Genomic DNA, 22,025 nt, shown 5'->3' on the forward strand with positions numbered 1-22,025 from the left:
CGTTTTGGAAAATTTGGTTCCAGGACATAAAGAGTTAGATCTTGTTTGTTGAAGTGAACTTCCCAGTAAGCAGATAAGAATAGATCCATTTTGATATGACTACCAAGAGTACTTAGTGCTAGTTTGGTTAATGCTAATACTCAAAAGAAAATCTGGATCCATGACCTCCACAGATGATTTGTGAATTTCTCTTAGAACGTGGCTTTAACCTGAATAAAAAAAGATAATTACAACTGCTGAGATCAATTAAATTCTTTAAAAAATGGAATGTGCTTCCTTAATTAAGAATTATTTTGTAGTGTAAAGCACCTTTTCCCCCCTCATTTTAGTTCCTAAGAGTTGTGGGAGTTCATTAAAGTTGTCTCTGTGAGAAAGACAATGCAGAACACCGAAAGGATATTGACAGACTGGCGGAATGGGTAGATAGGTAACAGATGAGGTCAATGCAGGGAAGTGTGAGGTGATGCAGTTTGATTGGAAGAACCTTGAAAGGCAATATAATTAGGGGATACAATTCTAAAGGGGAGGCAGGAGCAGAGAGACCTGGGTGTATATGTGCACAGGTCATTGAAGGTGTAATCGTAAACTGGAGAGAGCAGTTCATAAAGCATACAGTGTTCTTGCCTTTATTAGTAGGGACATAGAGTACAAGAGCAAGGAGGCAATGATGAACATGTACAAGATACTTGTTAGATCTCAGCTGGAGTACTGAGTACAGTTATGGAATCCACATTGTAGGAAAGACTTGAATGCATTGGAGAGTGTGCGGAAGTGATTTACGGGGATGGTTCTAGGCATGAGAAACATCAATTATGGGATAGATTGGACAGTTCTTCTTGGAGAGAAGAAAGCTGAGAGGAGATTTGATCAAGGCTTTCAAATCATTAGCGACTGGAAAGACAAGGAGAAGCTTTTCCCACTTGGAAAAGAATAAACTAAGGTCATAAATTTAAAGTGATGTGCAAGTGAAAACCATTTTCACATAGTGAGTAGGGTCTGGAAATGCGTGGAGGCAGATTCAGTTGAGGCACTTGAGAGCATTGGATGATTATTTGGAGAGAAATAATGTGCAAGGGTATGGAAGAAAGGCAGGAGATTGGCATGAGGTAATGAAATTGGTGTACATGTGAGAAGCCAAAAGGCCTGCTTCTGTGTCATAACAGCTCAAATTGTCTAAATGCACCTAATCTTCTTTATTTTGGATTTTTGAGCCACAGTCTTTTTTAAAAATTCATTTTAGCTTTGTTTGCAGTGGTGACATTTTATAGTAAAGTGTTTACATCTTTCGAATGGTGGAACTATTTTATGAGGAACAATATCAATCAGCTGCCTTAGTTAGCTAGAATGTGGGGAGAAGACATGCACCTGGTATGTAACTTTTTAAACAGGTATGTAAACTGATTAAAAAGACCAAAATTCAGTCTTGCTTTATTTGCTGTGTGCTTTAATTTGTTGCAATAGTTAATGGGTGGAATGTTGATTTGTGATGGTAGGAATTCCCTATAAACAGATGGCTGTAGGAGTCCCAAAAGAGATCTTCCAGAACGAGAAGCGAGTGGCTTTGACTCCGAACGGTGTTCAGGCTCTGGTGAAGCAAGGATTTAATGTCGTGGTAGAATCTGGTGCTGGTGAAGCATCTAAATTCTCCGATGACGAATACAGAGGAGCTGGTGTCAAAATTATGTGGATGAAGGAGGCCCTGGGTTCAGACCTTGTTGTCAAGGTAAGACTTATTCTTTCATTTTTAAACCATTATACCTTTTCCTGTTTCCGCACCATGCACTCAAGTCACTAAGCTATGGTTTTATTTTTCTTTAACAACACATATTGTGTTTCCAGATCTATTTTGGAGAATACAGTACATTCTCTGCTTAACATGAGAGACTTGTCTCTTCATATTAATGGAAACATACATTTCGGATGGAGAGAACCAATTTTTATACGTGGTCTGCAAATAGAATCAGTGAAGAATTTTACCTCAGGATTGTTCAAACTACTCATTTAATTTTACTCAGAATTGGCTAATTGCTTTCTAACCTTCAGTAAAATGACAATCTATTAATGATTATCTTGACAAAATCTCCTTTGATGCAAGTTACTTCCCTCAGTCTCAAGGACACAGTCAGTGTTGTAGGGAATTACAGACTGGTTAGCCTGACATCAGTAGCAGGAAAATTGCTTGAGTCTATTATAGAAGATTTAGTGGCAGAGTTCTTGGTAAACAGTAACAGGATTGGACAGAGTTAGCATGGATTTATGAAAGGGAAATTATTTTGACAAATCTTCTGGAATTTTTTGAGACTGTAACTCAGAGAGTTGACTAGGGGGAGTGAATGTGATTTACTTGGATTTGCAGAAGGTGTTTGATAAGGTCCACATAATTCATTAGAATGTAAAATCATAATTCACAGGATTGCCTTTAGTCTACTGACATGCAGACAAGAAACCAAGAGTCAGAATAATCCAGGCCTTTTCTGAGTGGCAGCTAGAGACTAGTGGGTACAGCAGGAAACAGTGCTTAGAGCCCAGCTATTCACATTATATATTAATAATTTAGATGTGGGAAATTTGCGAATGACAGAGAGTTGAGTGGTGTGAGGAGAATGCAAAGCTATGTCAGTGTGATTTGGACAAGTTGAGTGAGTGGACAATGTGTAGCAGGTGAAGTATAATGTGGATAATTGTGAGGTTATTGTCTTTGATAGCAAAAACAAGATATGAGATTATTACCTGAATGGTGATAGATTTGGAAAGGAGGAGGTGCAGCAAGACCTGAGTGTCCTTGTAAGCCTGTCACTGACAGTAAACAGCCAGGTGGAGCAGGCAGTGAAGGAGGCAAATGGTATGTTGGCCTTCATAGTGAGAAGATTTGAGTACACGAGTAGGGATGCCTTGCTGTAATTGTACAGGACCTTAGTGTGCAGTTTTGGTCTGCTTGTCTGAGGAAGGATGTTCTGACTATGGATGCAGTGCAACAACAACTTACCCTGGGATGGCAGGACTGACGTATTAAGAGAATCAGTTAGGACTAGGTTCACTGGAGTTCAGAAGAATGAGGAGCGATCTCATAGAAAGCTATGAACCTTTAACTGGACTGGGCAGGGTAAATGTAGGCAATATGTTCTTGATGACCAGGGAGTCCAGAACCATGGGTCACAGTCTAACGATATAGGGTGGGCCATTTAGGACTGAGGAGAGGAAATACTTCTTCACCTGAGAGTGGTGACCCTGTGGATTTCTCTGCAACAGAAAGTGGGCATAGAATTAAACCCAGGTGGTTTTCCATAAGGAAGAAAGGGAAATCTTGCATCATTTCATCTGGACAATTGATTCATATCTCCAAAATGATTATTCCTTAAGGGTAGCTCACTTCTCGCCCTATATCAATGAATAGATAGAATAACACTCAAAACAAAATGGTGACCCTTGTTTATGTTTGTGAAGCCTTCTTTCCTTTCTCCCTGTCTCCATGTACAACCATCCCCTATCCAACGGAAGGTCAGGTTGCAAACTCTGCTAACACTGTCTAGGTCTGTGCATGTAATAAGAATGTAGGAACAGGAGTAGGCCATTCAGCCCATTGAACCTAGTCCACTATTTAATATTGTCATTACTGATTGAACACTCCAATACCTGTTACCTGTGCTATCCCCATAACCCTTCATGCCATTAATAATCAAACATTTATTGATCTCCACTTCAAATATGTTCATGGACTAAGCTTTATTGAGACAAAGATACCAACACCACACACACAATTGGAAGTATGATCTGATCAAGCTCTATACAGTTGAAACGAGGCTTCGTGACTGTTGCACTATTAAAATTAAAACTAGCAATCCATTTGCATTGCTAGTGGTTTGCCACATCTGCATGTTAGCTATCAGTGATTTACTGATAGGATACCTAAGTCATTTTGCACATCTATACTTTCTAACCTCACAACACTTAAGACATATTCTGCACATTTGTTCTTTCTACCTAAATGGATAACCCCTCATTTTACCACATTGTATTCCATCTACCATGTTCTTGCTTAATCACTAAGCCTGTTCAAATTCTGTTCAAACGTTTTACATCTTTCTCACAATATACATTCCTGCTTTGCTTTGTACCGTATGCAAATTTGGAAATATTACATTTGGTTTCCACATCCAAATCACGATATATATTGTGAATGCAGGGACCCAAGCACTGATCCTTGTGGTACCCCACTAACCACTGCCTGATATTTTGAGAATGATCCATTTATTCATATTCTCTGTTTTCTGTCTGTTAGCTAATTCTCAGTCAAAACTAGTCCATGACCTATCCTATATGCTTTAATTTTGCTAACCAAGCTTCCTGTTGGGCACATTATCCGGGAAATCCAAATGATTACATCCATCAGCTCTGCTTTATCAATTTGGTTAGTCTCATCCTCAAAAAACTCCAACAGGTTTGTCAAACATGAGTCTCCATTCACAAGTTCATGCTGACTCTATCAAATTTGATAGCTTTTACATATATATGTCCATTTATTGTGTTTCTTCTGAGAGATTGTATTGTTTTTCCTCCTAATGATTCAAGGATGGTGAGTCTGTTCCTTTTCTTTTTTCCTAGTTCCTGTCTTAGATAATGGAGTTACATTGCAAACTTCCAGTCTGCAGGATTCATTCTAGAATCTGTGAGGTTTGGAAGGTGATCACATATTTCTATGGCTATCTCTGTCAGCACTCTGTGATGTACACCATCAGGTCCCAAGCATTTATCCACTTTCTCTTATTCAACCTTCTTACTAATTTTATTTAATTCCTCATGCTCCTTAATCAGTTGGATCTCTAATTCTATGAATTTTTTTGTATATTTGTCACAGAAAACAGACAGAAAGTAATCATTTAGCTTCTCTGCCATTCTTTCTTCTCATTATAAACTCTCCTGACACTGCTTTTAATGAAATCCTTTTCATCTCAGCCAAACATTTCCTTTTTATGCATCTGCACAAGCCTTTAGTCCATTTTTATGTGATTGTTAGATTGCATTTGTATTCTATTCTTCCTTTTCTTCTCAATTTCTTAGTTCTCTATTGCTGCATTCTAAACAAAAACCCCAATATTCCGAATTATTACGATTTCTGGCCACTTTATATGCCTTTATCTTTGGTTTTGTACAGTCCGTGACTTCATTTGTGAGCCATAGTTTACTGATTTTTGGAGTTGTTCCATTTTGAGAGAATGTATAGTTGCTATAAGACCTAGAATATTTCACTAAAGACTGTCTATTGCCGATGCAGAGTCACGCCTTTTAATGAACTTTCCCAATCCGACTCAGCCAACTTTTGCCTTCATAAATGCTTTCGTAATTCCCCTTATTCAAACTTAACACCTGTGTTTCAGATTAGACCATTAAACAAAGAAACAGAAGTAGACCATTCAGCCCATTGAGTCTCCTGTACTATTCCCTCAGATTATAGCTGATCTGGTAATCTTCAACTTTCCTTCTCTGCCCTTTCCCCATAACCCTTGGTTCCCTTAAAGATGGAAAATCTGACCATCCCAGTCTTGAACATACTCAATGACCCAGCCTCAACAGCACTCTGTGGTAAATAAATCCATAGATTCACTACTTTCTGCGAGGAGAAATTCCTCCCCATCTCTGTCTCTGCGGCCCTCATTCTGAGATGATGCCCTCTGGTCCAAGACTCTCTCTCAAGGAGAAACAACCGTTCTGCATTTATCCTGTCAAGTCCCAAAGAATCTGATTTTTAAAAAAAATGTTGGGATGTAAGTATTGCTGTCCAGGTCAACATTAATTGCCCATCCCTAATTACCCAGAGGGTGTTTAAGAGTCAACCATATTGCTGTGGGTCTGGAGTTACATATAGGCCAGACCAGATAAGGATGGCAGTTTCCTTTCCAAGGGGCATCAGTGGGTTTTTTTTTGCCAACAATCAGCCTGTTCCCGATAAAGGGCTTTTCCCTGAAACGTTGATTTTCCTGCTCCCCGGATGCTGCCTGACCTGCTGTACTTTTCCAGCCCCGCTCTGATCTAAATAATGGTTTCATGGTCATCATTTCACTCTAAGTTACATTTTTTAGTCGAATTCAAATTCCACCATCTTCCATGGCAGGATTTTAATTGGGTCCCCAGAACATTACCTGTGTCTTTGAATTAACAATTAGCAATAATACCACTAGAGCCTCCCCGTTTAAGATAATCTTAATTCTTTATAATATGTTTGCCTCTTATTCTTCTATATTCCAATGAGTACAAGCCCAATCTACTTATATCTATTCAATATCTTGTAAAACAATCTCTTCTTTGGACTACCTCCAATCCCGGAATACATTTTCTCAGCTTAGGGGTCCAAAATTATTCGAAGTATTCCAGTTGTATTCTGACTAGTGCCTTGTATAGTTCAAGCAATATCTCCCTACTTTTATACTCCATTCTCTTTGAAAGAAAGGCAAACATTCAATTTGCCTCCCTTATCATCCGCTGAACTTGGATGCTAACTTTCTGCGATTCATGGATGAGAATCCCAAGTCCCTTTGTGCTGCAGCTTTCTGCAGCCATTCTCCATTTAAATAATATTCCCCTTTTCTTCCTGCCAAAGTGCATAACCTCACATTTCTCCATCTGCCCACTCACTCGGCCTGTCTATATCCTCTACAGACTCTTTGTGTCATCCTCATCACTTGCCTTCTCACCTATTTTTGTGACATCCACAAGTGCAGTCACTTCACTCATCCAAGTCATGAATATACATTGTAAATAGTTATGGACTCAGCAATACAACTTGAGAGTTGTGCCACTCCACCAGTTACAGGTTGCCAGCCTAAAAATACCCTCCTTATCCCAATATTCTATCTTCTGTTAGTTAGCCAATCAGCTACCTCACTTCCAAACATCATGGTCATACATCCCTAATGGTTATTTTACAGAAATGTTATTAATTTCATCATTACACAAAACTAGCTCCAAAATAGTCTGTCCTCCAGTTGGCTCTTTAACATGCTACTCTAGAAAACCATCCTAAAACATTCTGGAAACCAAACCTCCACAATTTTAGTACTGAATTTGTTTCCCCCAGTCTATATGGAGTTTGGCGTCACCCATAACTTTAGATTAGATTACTTACAGTGTGGAAACAGGCCCTTCGGCCCAACAAGTCCACACCGACCCGCCGAAGCGTAACCCACCCCTACCCCTACATTTACCCCTTCACCTAACACTACGGGCAATTTAGCATGGCCAATTCACCTGACCTGCACATCTTTGGACTGTGGGAGGAAACTGGAGCACCCGGAGGAAACCCACGCAGACACGGGGAGAATGCGCAAACTCCACACAGTCAGTCGCCTGAGTCGGGAATTGAACCCAGGTCTCTGGCGCTGTGAGGCAGCAGTGCTAACCACTGTGCCACCATGCCGCCCACTAATGCTTCCTGAATAACTGGCCTTGTGAGCAGTCGATTTCAGATTTGAGCTTAGGAAAACATAAGAACAGTATGTCCACAACAAGGGAATGAAAAAAATAACAACTCAAGTCTTCCCAATCTTTGTCCTTGAGAACATGATAAGAATAGTATCAGAAGAGTATCTGAATTATGCTCAAGTGCCCTTATACAAGGCATTTTTGCCAAATGCATTGATCCCTCTGCATGCAGAGGTTAAAATATAATAGAGTTATTTTTCTTTGCTCTTGCTAATAGTTGAGTCGAGTCAATTTAATTTCCACGACACTCTTTACATAGTTGTTCATGTTTACAAGTGCCATCTAAATTAGTGTAACCTTTTCTTACCTTCTCACTCTTTTTGTCATCCTGATTTATAGCAAGGATGTTGTACCTTTCCTCATTGCTCATTTTTCCTATTTCCATTGAGGGCCAAAGGGCCTGTACTGTGCTGTAATGTCCTTTGTATAGGAACAGTAACTGACGAAAGGCTATACTTTAGTTGGACGGACTCCTATGATAGAGCACATTATGTACTAGCTGTGATATTGGATTGGTCGTCCTGGTAACCCAAGGAATTCACATATCATTGTGGCACTCCAACAGCTTGTACATACAAGTAATTGCGAAAATTTTTAAAAAGTTTAAAAAGTGGATATGAGGCTATCAGATCTAGAAACCCAACTAGTTCACTGTTGCCCATTATGCCCAGCCTAATCTATATTAGGCCCCAGTCCTGCATCAACATAGTTGGCTTTTAACTGCCCACTGAAGTGGCCTGGGAAGACACTCAGTTGCATTAAACAACCAAATAACATTGTCAGAGTGTCTTCAACACACGCAGTGCAGTACCCAAAACAATGGCCCGTTATTTAAGCTTTTCGGGTTGGGTCATAAAAGCCAGGGACATCTGTACCTCAAGAATAAATATTACAAAATATATTTATTGACTTTTCTCAGGAATTACTAAGGCATTTGTTCTGGGAATGCTCCAGGTTTAATATAAAAACATGAAAGGATCCTGAAAGTAGAACACAGATTTGTTTCTATAATTCCATCTGGTAGCACTTTCTGGCTGATTTCCAGTGAATAAAGTGAAATGAGTTGGATCTTAGGAGTTTCTGTTCTCAGCAACTCTCAAGTTGTATTGATTTTATTCTGATTCCCTGCTGTCATCTGGACAAAATGTTAAAGGTAAATTCATGATTTGAGAGATCATCTGTTGTGGATGGGCTTTACTTTTGATCAGGTAAACCCAACACTATCCCAAGGAGATATATTAAAATGTCAGAAATAGAATACTGGAGTTTTGTAAATCTTCGATACGCAAAAGATTGTGGAGGATTAGCTGTGTCCCTTCTGAAATTATGTTACTGTCATTTAAAGGTGGCTATAATAATGTGGGTTGAGTGTAATAATATAGTTGAATGTTAGGGTTTGTGGGCAGTGACAGATACTGTAGTGTCCTGTGTGAAAAAGCACTGTCATTATCATGTGCTATCCAATGCCTGGAGTAGAAGTTCGGTGATTTGAATTGACTTACTATTCTATGTGACATGTAGAATATTTGAAGGAGAAATTCAGGTGTCTGTTTTTCCAGCAGAGTTTGAAATACATCTGATCACATCAGGAATTGGGCAATTTCTCGGTGTCCCAGCAGCCATGCATATATAAATGAGAGTTTCATATGTGCTTTAGGACAGGTCTTATCCTAAGTTGCTACATAGAGGCAAGCCTGCTCCCCGTGCGATTCTCCAATAGCCACTGCATTGAGATGGAGTGAGCTGAATCCTCTTATCATGGATGAGCTGCTTCTGGAGATGAAACAGGTTTTGGCAGCTTGCCCAACTGATAGAGGTACAATTTGAGGCCTAATGTTGACCAAGCTTTGGCTTCCCCATTGGGATGCGTGTTCATTGTGGGCTAAACATGCAAAAACTAGCTGTGATCAGTTTTTACTGCCTCACAGCCAATTCAGAATCAATTTATTATCTCTCTCTTTCTGTTTCTGGCAGGTGTAAAGCTGTAGTGTTGGCTGCAAATCACTTTGGATGTTTCCTCGCAGGCCAAGTCACAGCTGCTGGCAAGGTTCCCCCTGCAGAGGTAAGATTGGCAGAACTTGAGAGATAAAAGTGCAGCTGTTTGTGTTGCATCATTGTACAGGTGCTCAGTGCTGATTCCTTCACTCAAATTCTTTTATTGTCAGCTTACTCAGCTCTGTGACTAACTTTGAAATCAAACTGATCAAGTGAGAAGAACGACACGCTAGTTGCTTTTTTTTAAAGAAAATGTCCAAATTGTTTGCTTGCATGCAAACTTAAAGAGAGGGTCTTTTGTGAAACTTTTCTGTTTATTGTAAAATAGTCAATGAGTAACACAAGGCCTGCTTCACAATAGCTGACATTGAGCTCAATCTGTGTATCTTCAACTTGATTTTAATGTTAACCCTTTAGTGGGTATGAAGGCAGTGAAGATACATGGCTACCATCCCGCCCAGCCTGCGCATGCTGCAATTTCACACACAAGGGGCTGAGTGTCATTGGGCAGTCCACCCACCCATGGCTCTTACTGGCCAATTAAAATGGGAGGTAGGGAGAGTGCGGGCATGAGCATTGTGGTAACAACACTGGGCTGGTAATCCTGATGAAAGTGTTTTGCCCCAAACATCGATTCTCCTGTTCCTCGGACGCTGCCTGACCTGCTGCACTTTTGCAGCACCACACTCGTGACTCTGATCTCCAGCATCTACCGTCCTCACTTTCACCTGGTCTGGATTACCAGACCCCAGGCCAACATTCTGCAGACAGTGGGTTTAAGTCCTATCTGGCAAGTGGTGGAATTGAATCCAGTAAAATCTGGAGTAAAGAGCTCACCTAATGGTGACCATGAAATCATTGCCAGTTGTCCTAAGAACACATGTGGTTCACTAATGCTCTTTAACCAGACCTGGTCTGGTCTGTACATGTGACTTGAAATCTGCAGCAATGTGGTTGATCATTAAGTTGCTCTGGGATCTGCATTAAATTGTGAGCAATGCCCAAATCGCATGAAAGAATAAAGACAAATCTCACTTCTGCTGGGATTAAACAATCGAGTCCTACTCTAAGTGTCCAGTCCCAGTCGCTTTGTGTGTGTGGGCTGGTGGCAGATAGGGGAGGGGGCTTGATAACCTCTATCCCAAGGTGTTACCCTCTCATAGATTCTCCTTGGAGCTTGCTGCTGATGCTGCCTATGAAGCCCTCAGGCCCTGGGGAGAATCCATTCACTGCTTTACCTTCCTAAAGACATCACTGCTCTGCTGACACGCAGGACAGAGTTTTGGTAATGGAGAGCTGGCAATCAGTTAAGGGCTCTGCCTTTCTCTCCTTTTATCTCAAACTTTGTTCCCTTTTCTCTGCCACTTCCTCTGCTCAGTTTTTGACCCCCTTTCTTCTCCTCTTCCCTTTTCTCTCTCTCCCTGTTTTCGTCCATTTTCTGTGCCCTCTCCGATCGACTCCTTTTAGTTAAATCTCAACTCTGAGAATGCCTGTGTTGGAATAAAAAAACTTGTAAATATAGCAAATCCTTTTTTGCCTTGACATGTTTAATGTTATTTTTGAGATAAGGATGTGCAGCACTGATGTATTTTCTGTTTGGCGTAGGTCCTTATTATTGGTGGTGGTGTTACTGGGATTTCTGCAGCAGGTTGTGCCAAATCAATGGGGAGCTATTGTGAGAGGATTTGACACAAGGTATTCTGAATTTCCTTCAGGTGGCTGAAATACCGTTCCTTACTTTTAATGACACTTTCAGGTGCATGAAGTACTGTGCCTGACCCAGGTCTTGTTCAAATTTGACATCAAATTCATGCTGCAACCTCCATTTAAAAGACTGAGCATTCCATTTATTGTTTCTGAACTCACCCACTTCTAGTCAAGTGAGGCTTGGTAAAGCTTGCTGGTCTGGTGATAAATGGCTAAGCAGGTTATCTTGCATTTGTGTTGAAATCAGCATCTTTGCACTTGGGAGGTATGTTGTTGTGGGTTATATTTGAGGGTGATTATAAAAGTTTTGTTGAAGTCAAGATCATTCATATCAGAAGCGGTTGCGTGAATTAATGGTTGGAAAGACATTAAGAATGGAAGGCTGAAGGACAGTAGTCAGGTATTAATTTCAGAAAGGCAGTTAGAAGGCGTAGCTTTGGAAACTATGAAGGAAGCAAAAAAAGTAAAACCGAGCATCAGTTGGAAATTGACCAGGGGCTTAATTTTCATCTTCTCCAGCTGCAGGAGCTGATCACCCACACACTTTTCATTCTTTTCATCTCAAGAGATATGGATGTAAATTTACTGCCTTTTGTTTACAGAAAGAATAGTACATTAAGGATAGAAGAAGAAATGATGGTCACAACTGAAGGTGTTTATCAACACACAAAAGGGTGGCACAGTAGCTCAGTGGTTAGTACAGCTGCCTGTCAGAGCCAGGGACCCGGGTTCGATTCCTGCTTCGGGTGACTGTCTATATGGAGTTTGCTCATTCTCCCCATGTCTGTGTGGGTTTCCTCCCATAATCCAAAGATGTGCAGGCCAGGTGAATTGACCGTGCTGAGTTGCCCATAGTGTTAGGTGCATTAGTCAGAAGTAAATCAGGAAGGGGAATGGGTATAGGTAGGTTACTCTTCGGAGGGTCAGTGTGGATATATTGGACCATAGGGCCTGTTTCCACACTGTAGGAAATCTAATCTAAAATGCAGCAGGTACAAACAGCATAATAAAAGAGGAGCGCCAAGAAGTTTTTGATAGTATGAAAGTTTGTGAATAATGAAGGAAGACAACAAACAATGTTTGTTGATTTTGACTTTGATCCATGGAGTGTTTGTGCAGCATATGAAGGAATAGCTGAATGAGGGTTATTGATCTGAGAGATGGGAATGTAGCCATTGGGCAGAAATATATCCCAGGAGTTTTGAGAGAAAATTGTTTTCGTAAATATGTTATTGCTGGTGATGTTTGTGATTAACAGTGTACAAAAGGCTGACCTGATGATGGTGCATTAAGCAGATTGAAATGATTTAATGTGAATAATATTGTGTTTTATTTCACTGTGCATTGTACAGATAGAGAGAGACCTTGTAAATATTGCCTTTCTGTTGCTGCTCAATTCTGGCTTTCGCTCTAAACTTCATCTGGATGATGGAAAATCCTGGGACTTGGAAAAGCTTCATAACTTTGAAGCCCATATGCACATTGACTGATGTCCTTTCCAAATACTCCCAATTTTACCAGAAAGATGTGTTCACAGCCCCAAATCTCTTGCGCTGTTTCTGCCTAGTTCCGCATGTCATCTCGTGGCACCCAGATTTACCACATCACTGGCTTGCTCAACCCCTTCACTCTTCCCAAAGTCTTGCTTAACCTTTCATTACTTCTCCTAACCAGACTTTGGGAAGATTGGAGTTATTGTCTTTGATCCCACCACAAAAACTGTTGCCTAGTTATTGACTCCAGCCTCTCGTTGGCAACTGTCTGAGGCTGAACCAGTCCAAGCGTATTATTGGCATCATATTTGACCCTGAGCTCCCCTATTGACTATAGATGACCTGCTCTGTTCCTAAAACTGTTTCATTCTACCTTAATCAGATGATCTGTCTCAGCCCACGCCTAATTACCTGTTGCTGAAACCTTTATCCATGACTTTGGTACCTTTAGCCTTGACTGTGCTAATAAGCCTTTCATGCCACACATGTTCTACCCAACATAGACTTGAGGTCATCTAAAACTTTACTGTATCTTGACAAACTTTTACTATGTCTCATTAAATGAACACCCTCTGAGCTCTATAACCTAGCTTTGCTTTCAGTTTGTCAATACCTAAACCTTAACATTACCTCATTATATTCAAACTCTTTCTCTGTTTTCTCCATCCTGATCTGTCAAGTACTTAAACTTCTACAGAGCAGGATTCTTGATGATCTCCAAGTTTAATTGACCTACCATTGGCTGCTCATTCTTCAGTTACTTATGTTGCTAAACTGTGGGATTATCTTCCTAAATCTCTGCCCCTCTCCAACTTACATTTCTCCTCTAACACACTCTTCAGAACCTACCTCTGAGTAAGCATTGACTCTTCTGTGCTAATATCCTCTTCCATAACTTCATGTCAAATTCTGTTACTGTGGTTAAGGTGCTATATAAATGCAAGTCCTCGTGGCCTCTCTGGCCTACTAAAAGTTTCAAAGCAATTTAATGGTGTAATGTACCGTACCAGCCAGCAGATGGCACTCATTGTTAATGTTACCTTTTGATTCTTTTCTTCATTGGAGTTATTTTACTTGAGTTTCTTTTTGTTGTTCATCATTTTTGCTGATGTGAAAAAATAATTTTGGGATGCAAGAAATATAAATTGGAGATTTGTTGTATAATTTATCTTTTCAGTTAAAATTTTCGGTCACACTGTACTCTGGTTATTCACAGAAAATATATTCCTTATTTTCTGCATCCACTCTTACAGGGGGATAGACAAATCACGCTTATGACTGTTTCCATAACTAGCTGTTCCTGGGACAGTTTGCTAACCTGTAGCTTGAGGGCCAGCACATTGTGTCAAGTGGGCAGCTTGGTTGTTCAGTGGTTAGCACTGTTGCCTCACAGCTCCAGGGACCTGGGTTTGAATCCAGTCTCAAGTGACTGACTGTGTAGAGTTAGCACATTCTCCCTGTGTTTGTGTGGGTTTCTTCTGGGGGCTCTGGTCTCCTCCCACAGTTATAAAGATGTGCAGGTTAAGTAGATTGGGAAATGTAGAGTTACAGGGATGGGGTGGATCTCAGTGGGTGCTGTTCAGGGAGTTGGTGTGGACTTGATGATTCGAATGTCCTGTTTCCCCACTGTAAGGATTCAATGATTCTAAGTAATGTATAGATGACCAGAGAGCTCTCTTAATTCCTGCCACAGGCAGATCAGAAGATTTGCAGGTTGTTAATAACCTTTTGGTAGTACCTTCTGTTGCTATTGAGTTCTGTAATAGGACTTGGTCTCAAAACTTTGGTTCAGAGAGAGGGACACTAGCTAATGCATCACAAGATCGCTTTAGAAATATTTAAAAGTTGTAAAATGAATAAAATTATTTTGTCGGTGTTTATCCTTCGTATGAGCAATGTGGAACTTGGGGGTAGCAGCACTGAGGTGAAAAGAAGAATGAATAGTTCACAGAAGCAGAGAAATTAATGATAGACCTGAGTGAGACTTGGGAGCAGAGGTGGTGAGCTTAAAAGGAGTGGTGAGAGTGGAGAGGTCCCAGAAACAGACACAGAAACATAAACATCGAAAACAGGAGCAGGAGGAGACAGTGAGGTGGAAACTGTAAGGATCAGAATGTTAGCATTACCAAGGGGATAAGTAGATTAGATTATTTACAGTGTGGAAACAGGCCCTTTGGCCCAACAAGTCCACACTGAACCTCCAAAGAGCAACCAACCCGACCCATTCCTCTACATGTACCCCTTCACCTAGCACTACAGTAAATTTAGCATAGCCAATTCACCTAACCACCCAGAGGAAACCCACACAGACATGGAGAGAATGTGCAAACTCCACACAGACAGGCGCCCGAGGCGAGAGTTGAACCCGGGTCTCTGGTGCTATGAGGCAGCAGTGCTAACCACTGTACCACTGTACTGCCCATAGGCAGAGAACAGATGAACGCGGCCTTAAGTGCATATACTTTAATGTAAGGAGTGCAGTGGGTAAGGCAGATGAACTTAGTGCTTGGATTGGTGCCTGGGAGTCTGATGTTATTGCAATCACAGAGACTTGGTTGAAGGAAGAGCATCTTTGGCAACAAAATGTTCCAGGATATAGATGCTTCAGACAAGACAGGGAGGGAAGAAAAAGGGAGGGGGGAGGAGTTGAATTGCTGGTCAGGGATGATATCACGGCTGTGCTAAAGGAGGACACTATGGTGGCTTGAGCAGTGAGGTATTATGGGTGGAGCTGAGGAATAAGGGTGCAGTTATGTTGTTGGGGCTGTATTACAGATCTCCCAACAGTGAGCATGAGGTAAAAGAACAAAAGGTAAACAGATTATGGAAAGATGTAGAGGCAACAGGGTAGTGGTGATGGGAGATTTTAATTTTCCCAAAATTGACTGGGATACACTTAGTGTCAGAGGTCTGGATGGGGCAGAATTTGTAAGGAGCATCCAGGAAAGCTTTCTAGAGCAGTATGTCAATAGTCCGACAAGGGAAGGGGCCATATTGGACCTGGTATTGGGGAATGAGCCAAGGCGGGTGGTAGAAGTTGCGGTGGGGGATTTCTTTGGGAACAGTGACCACAATTCTGTAAGTTTTAGAATACTCGTAGACAAAGATGAGAGTGGCTCTAAGGGACGAGTATTAAACTGGGCCATGGCCAACTATATCAAAATTAGGCAGGAGCTGGGAAATGTGGATTGGACACAGCTATTTGAAGGGAAGTCCACATGTGGGAGGCTTTCAAAGAAAGGCTAAAGATAGAACATAGAACATAGAAGGATACAGCGCAGTACAGGCCCTTCGGCCCTCGATGTTGCGCCGACCGAATCCTACCTAACCTATACTAGCCCAATAACTTCCAAATGCCTATCCAATGCCCGCTTAAATGACCATAAAGAAGGAGAGTTCACCACTGATACGGGCAGGGCATTCCATGAACTCACAACCCGCTGTGTGAAGAATCTACCCCTAACATCTGTCCTATACCTACCACCCCTTAATTTAAAGCTATGTCCCCTAGTAACACCTGACTCCATTAGCGGTAAAAGGTTCTTAGTATCTACCCTATCTAAACCCCTAATCATCTTATACACTTCTATCAGATCTCCCCTAAACCTTCTCTTCTCCAATGAGAACAGCCCCAAGTGCCTCAGCCTTTCCTCATAAGATTTTCCTACCATTCCAGGCAACATCCTGGTAACCTCCTCTGCACTCGTTCTAAAGCTTCCACATCCTTCCTATAGTATGGCGACCAAAACTGCACACAATACTCCAGATGAGGCCGCACCAGAGTCTTATACAACTGCAACATGACCTCAGGACTCCGGAACTCAATTCCTCTGCCAATAAAGCCCAGTACACCATATGCCTTCCTCACAGCACTATTTACCTGGGTGGCAACTTTCAGAGATCTGTGTACATGGACACCAAGATCCCTCTGCTCATCCACACTACCAAGTAGCCTACCATTAGCCCAGTAATCCATCATCTTGTTATTCCTACCAAAGTGAACGACTTCGCACTTAGCTACATTGAATTCCATTTGCCACATTTCCGCCCAGCTCTGCAACTTATCTATATCCCGCTGTAACCTACCACTTCCTTCCTCACTATCCACAACTCCACCGACTTTTGTGTCATCCGCAAACTTGCTTACCCAGCTTTCAAGTCCTTCCTCTAGATCATTTATAAAGATAACAAAAAGCAATGGTCCCAAAACAGATCCTTGTGGTACACCGCTAGTAACTGCGCTCCAAGATGAACATAATCCATCAACTACTACCCTCTGTCTCCTTCCAGCCAGCCAATTCCTAATCCAAACCTCTAATGTATCCTCAATGCCATACCTCCGAAGTTTTAGCATTAGCCTACCATGGGGAACCTTATCGAACGCCTTACTAAAATCCATATACACAACATCTACTGCTTTACCCTCATCCACTTCCTTGGTCACCTTCTCAAAGAACTCAATAAGGTTTGTGAGGCACGACCTGCCCTTCACAAAACCATGCTGGCTATCCCTGATCACGTTATTCCTACCCAGATGTTCATAAATCTTATCCCTTACCATTCTCTCTAAGACTTTGCCCACCACTGAAGTCAGACTCACTGGCCTATAGTTGCTAGGGCTATCCCTACTCCCTTTCTTGAACAATGGGACCACATTCGCTATCCTCCAGTCCTCTGGTACTATTCCTGTTGACAACGACGACATAAAAATCCAGGCCAATGGCTCTGCTATCTCCTCCCTAGCTTCCCATAGGATCCTGGGGTAAATGCCATCAGGCCCAGGAGACTTATCTATATTCATCCTTTCCAATATTCCCAAAACCTCTTCCCTGCATATTTCCAGGGCATCCATTCTAATTATTTGTGATTCCATATTCACATCAGCAACAGTGTCCTGTTCCTGAGTGAATACTGAGGAAAAGTACTGATTTAATGTCTCTCCAATCTCCTCCGCCTCCACACACAACTTCCCACTACTATCCTTGACTGGACCGATACCTACCCTAGTCATCCTTTTATTCTTGACATACCTATAGAAAGCCTTTGGGTTTTCCCTAATCCTACCAGCTAAAGACTTTTCATGTCCCCTTCTCGCTTCTCTTAGCTCCCTCTTTAGCTCCTTCCTGGCTACCTTATAACACTCAATCGCCCCTACTGAACCTTCACGCCTCATCTTTACATATGCCGCCTTCTTCCCTTTCACAAGGGACTCCAATTCCTTACTAAACCACGGCTGCCTCACAAGGCCCTTTACACCATGCCTGACTGGTACATACCTATCGAGGACACGCAGTAGCTGCTCCTTGAACACTCCCCACATCTCATTAGTGTTCTTCCCTTGAAGCCTGTTTTTCCAATCCACACATCCTAAGTCATGCCTCACTGCATCATAATTTCCCTGCCCCCAGCTATAGCTCTTGCCCTGCGGCACACGATTATCCCTCTCCATCACTAAAGTAAAAGTCACCGAGTTGTGGTCACTGTCCCCGAAGTGCTCACCTACCTCCAAGTCTAACACCTGGCCTGGTTCATTACCTAGAACCAAATCCAATATAGCCTCCCCTCTTGTTGGCCTGTCGACATATTGTGTCAGGAAACCCTCCTGCACACATTGGACAAACACCGACCCATCTAATGAACTCGAGCTATAGCTCTCCCAGTCAATATCTGGGAAGTTAAAGTCCCCCATAACAACCACCCTGCTACCTTCACTCTTTTCCTGAATCATCCTCGCAATATTATCCTCTACTTCTCTAGGACTATTAGGAGGCCTGTAGAAAACACCTAACAGGGTGACCTCACCTTTCCTATTTCTAACCTCAGCCCAAACTACCTCAGATGGCAAGTCCTCTTCCATCGTCCATTCCACTGCTGTGATACTGTCTTTGACAAGTAATGCCACGCCTCCCCCTTTTTTACCCCCATGTCTGATCCTACTAAAACATTTGAACCCTGGAACGTGCAACAGCCATTCTTGTCCCTGTTCTACCCACGTCTCTGTAATGGCCACAACATCGAAGTCCCAGGTACCAACCCACGCTGCAAGTTCACCTACCTTATTCCTTATACTTCTGGCATTGAAGTATACACACTTCAATCCACCTTTCTGGTTACAGGCACCCTCCTTAGAGATCGCTGCATTATTCCTAACCTCCCTACACTCAAGGTCCTGTACCCTAAAGCTACAGTCCTGGTTCCCATGCCCCCGCGGAGTTAGTTTAAACCCTCCCAAAGAGCACTAGCAAACCTCCCCCCAAGGATACTGGTGCCCCTCAGGTTCAAGTGTAGACCATCCTTTTTATAGAGGTCCCACCTTCCCCAGAAAGGACCCCAGTTATCCAGAAACCGGAATCCCTCCCTCCTGCACCATCCCTGTAGCCACGCATTTAACTGCTCTCTCTCCCTGTTCCTCGACTCTCTATCACGTGGCACGGGTAACAAACCAGAGACTACAACTCTGTTTGTTCTAACTCTGAGCTTCCAACCTAGCTCCCTGAAAGCCTGCCTTACATCCTCACCCTTCTTCCTACCTATATCGTTGGTGCCAACGTGGACCACGATCTGGGGCTGCTCCCCCTCCCCCTTAAGGACCCGGAAAACACGATCAGCGACATCACGTACCCTTGCACCTGGGAGGCAACATACCAAACGTGAGTCCCTGTCGCCCCCACAAAACCGTCTGTCTGTACCCCTCACTATCGAGTCCCCAAGAACAATTGCTCTACCTTTCTCCACCCTACCCTTCTGAGCAACGGGGCCAGGCTCCGTGCCAGAGGCCTGAACCTCGTTGCTTACCCCTGGTAAGTCATCCCCCCCACAAGTATCCAAAACGGTATACTTGTTCTTGAGGGGAATGACCGCAGGGGGTCCCTGCACTGTCTTCCTCCTCCCACTCCCCCTCACTGTCACCCATCTATCTTGAACTTTCGGAGTAACTACTTGCCTATAGCTCCGATCTATGACCTCCTCTGCCTCCCGAATGATCCGCAGTTCATCCAACTCCAGCTCCAGTTCCCTAACACGGGTTTGGAGGAGCTGGAGATGGGTGCACTTCTTGCAAGTGTACTCAGCAGGGACGCTAATGGCTTCCCTCACCTCATACATGTTGCAAGAGGAACATTGCCCTCTCTGCACTGCCATCCCTCTAAAAGTAAGCTTTCCTTAAAAAACAACAAAAACCAACTAAATCTAAAGAAACAAACAAGGAAAATGCAGCACTTACCCGCTAGTCACAATTGGTCTTATTATTAGGTTAGAGGAGGTGGAAGGGTGGGAGGCACTACTCGTGTAGTGCCTCGGGTGACTCGCCTGCGCGTTTAAATAAGGGGAGAGAGAAAAAAAAACCTTACCCAGGTAACCTAGCGCGCCTTCCGGGTCTGCTACCGCTTTTTTAAAGGAAAACTTTAAATTTTTAACTATTAAATAAACGACCAAACTTACCCACCAGCCGTCGCGAAGTCTTCCGAGAGACTGAGGCCTACAACTCGGAGCCCGCGTTTAAATAAGGGGAGAGAGAAAAAAAACCTTACCCAGGTAACCTAGCGCGCCTTCCGGGTCTGCTACCGCTTTTTTAAAGGAAAACTTTAAAGATAGTGCAGGATGTGCATGTCCCTTTGTAAATAAGAAATAGGAAAGGCAAGATTCGTAAACCATAGGTGACAGGAAAAATCGTGCAACTAGCCAAGAGGAAAAGGGAAGCATATATAAGGTCCAGGCAGCTAAGAACAGAATGGGCCCTGGAGGAATATTGGGCGAGTAGGACCAATCTTAAAAGAGGAATCAAGCGGGCTAAAAGGGGTCATGAAGTAACTTTGGCGAGCAGAATTAGGGAGAATTCCAAAGCCTTTTATTCATATGTAAGAAGCAAGAGGGTAACCAGAGAAAGGGTTGGTCCACTAAAGGATAAGGAAGAAAGGTTGTGTGTTGAACCTGAGAAAATGGGTGAGATTCTCAATGATTACTTTACATCAGTGTTCACTGAGGAACGGGAGGTGATGAATGCTGAGATTAGAGATAGAAGTTTGTTTATTCTGGATCACATTGACATAAGAAGGGAAGATGTTCTGTGTAGGCTAAAGGATATTAAGGTGGACAAATCCCCAGGACCGAATGGGATCTGTCCCAGATGCTGAGGAAGGCAAGAGACGAAATAGTTGGGGCCCTGACAGATATCTTTGTAGCATCCTTAAATGCAGGTGAGGTGCTGGAGGACTGGAGGGTTGCTCATGTTGTCCCCCTTTATAAGAAGGGTAATAGGGATATTCTGGGTAACTATAGACCAGTGAGCCTGATGTCAGTGGTGGGAAAGTTGCTGGAGAAGGTACTGAAGGATAAAATCAATTTATATTTGGAAAAGAATAGGCTTAACAGTGATAGGCAACATGATTTTGTTCAGGGTAGATCGTGCCTTACCAACTTAATAGAGTTATTTGAGAAAGTGATGAAGGAAGGGCTGTAGGTGTCATATACATGGACTTTAGTAAGGCATTTGAAAAGGTTCCCCATGGTAAACTAATGGAGAGAGTGAAGTCACAATGGTGTGCAGGGTGTTCTAGCTTGGTTGATAAAGGACTGGTTGAGCAACAGGAGACAGAGAATAGTAGTTGAAGGGAGTTTCTCGAAATGGAGAAAGGTGACCAGTGGTGTTCCACAGGGGTCAGTACTGGGGCCACTGTTGTTTGTAACATACATAAATGATCTGGAAGAGGGCATTGTTGGTCTGATCAGTAAGTTTGCAGATGACACGAAGATTGTTGGAGTAGCAGAGAGTATAGGGGACTGTCAAAGAATACAGGAGAATATCGATAGACTGGAGAGTTGGGCGGAGAAGCGGCAGATGGAGTTCAATCCAGGTAAATGTGAGGTGATGCATTTTGGGAAGTCTAATTCTAGAGTGAACTATACTGTAAACAGAAGAGCCTTGGGAAAAGCTGATGAGCAAAGAGATCTGGGAGTTCAGGTCCATTGTACCCTGAAGGGTGCTGCACAGGTGGATAGAGTGGTCAAGAAGGCATATAGTGTGTTTGCCTTCATCGGACAGGTATTGAGTATAAGAGCTGGCAGGTCATGTTAAAATTGTACAAGACTTTGGTTCGGCAGCATTTAGAATACTGTGTACAGTTCTGGTTGCCACATTACCAAAAGGATGTGGGCGCTTTGGAGAGAGTGCAGAGAGGGCTTACGAAGATGTTGCCTGGTATGGAAGGTGCTAGCTATGAAGAGAGGCTGAGTAGGTTATGATTGTTTTCATTAGGGAAAAGGAGATTGAGGGGGGACCTGATTGAGGTTTACAAAATTGTGAAGGGTATATAGAGGAACCTCGATTATCCGAATACCAATTATCCGAAAATCGGA

At 42.5% G+C, this 22,025-nt stretch overlaps 1 pseudogene; it reads left to right on the forward strand.

The window, feature by feature from the left end:
- Positions 1 to 22,025, forward strand: part of LOC132831632 (NAD(P) transhydrogenase, mitochondrial-like) — a 178,568-nt pseudogene that overhangs the window by 12,822 nt on the left and 143,721 nt on the right.

Source organism: Hemiscyllium ocellatum, chromosome 1, assembly GCF_020745735.1.
Source record: "Hemiscyllium ocellatum isolate sHemOce1 chromosome 1, sHemOce1.pat.X.cur, whole genome shotgun sequence".
NCBI lineage: Eukaryota > Metazoa > Chordata > Chondrichthyes > Orectolobiformes > Hemiscylliidae > Hemiscyllium > Hemiscyllium ocellatum.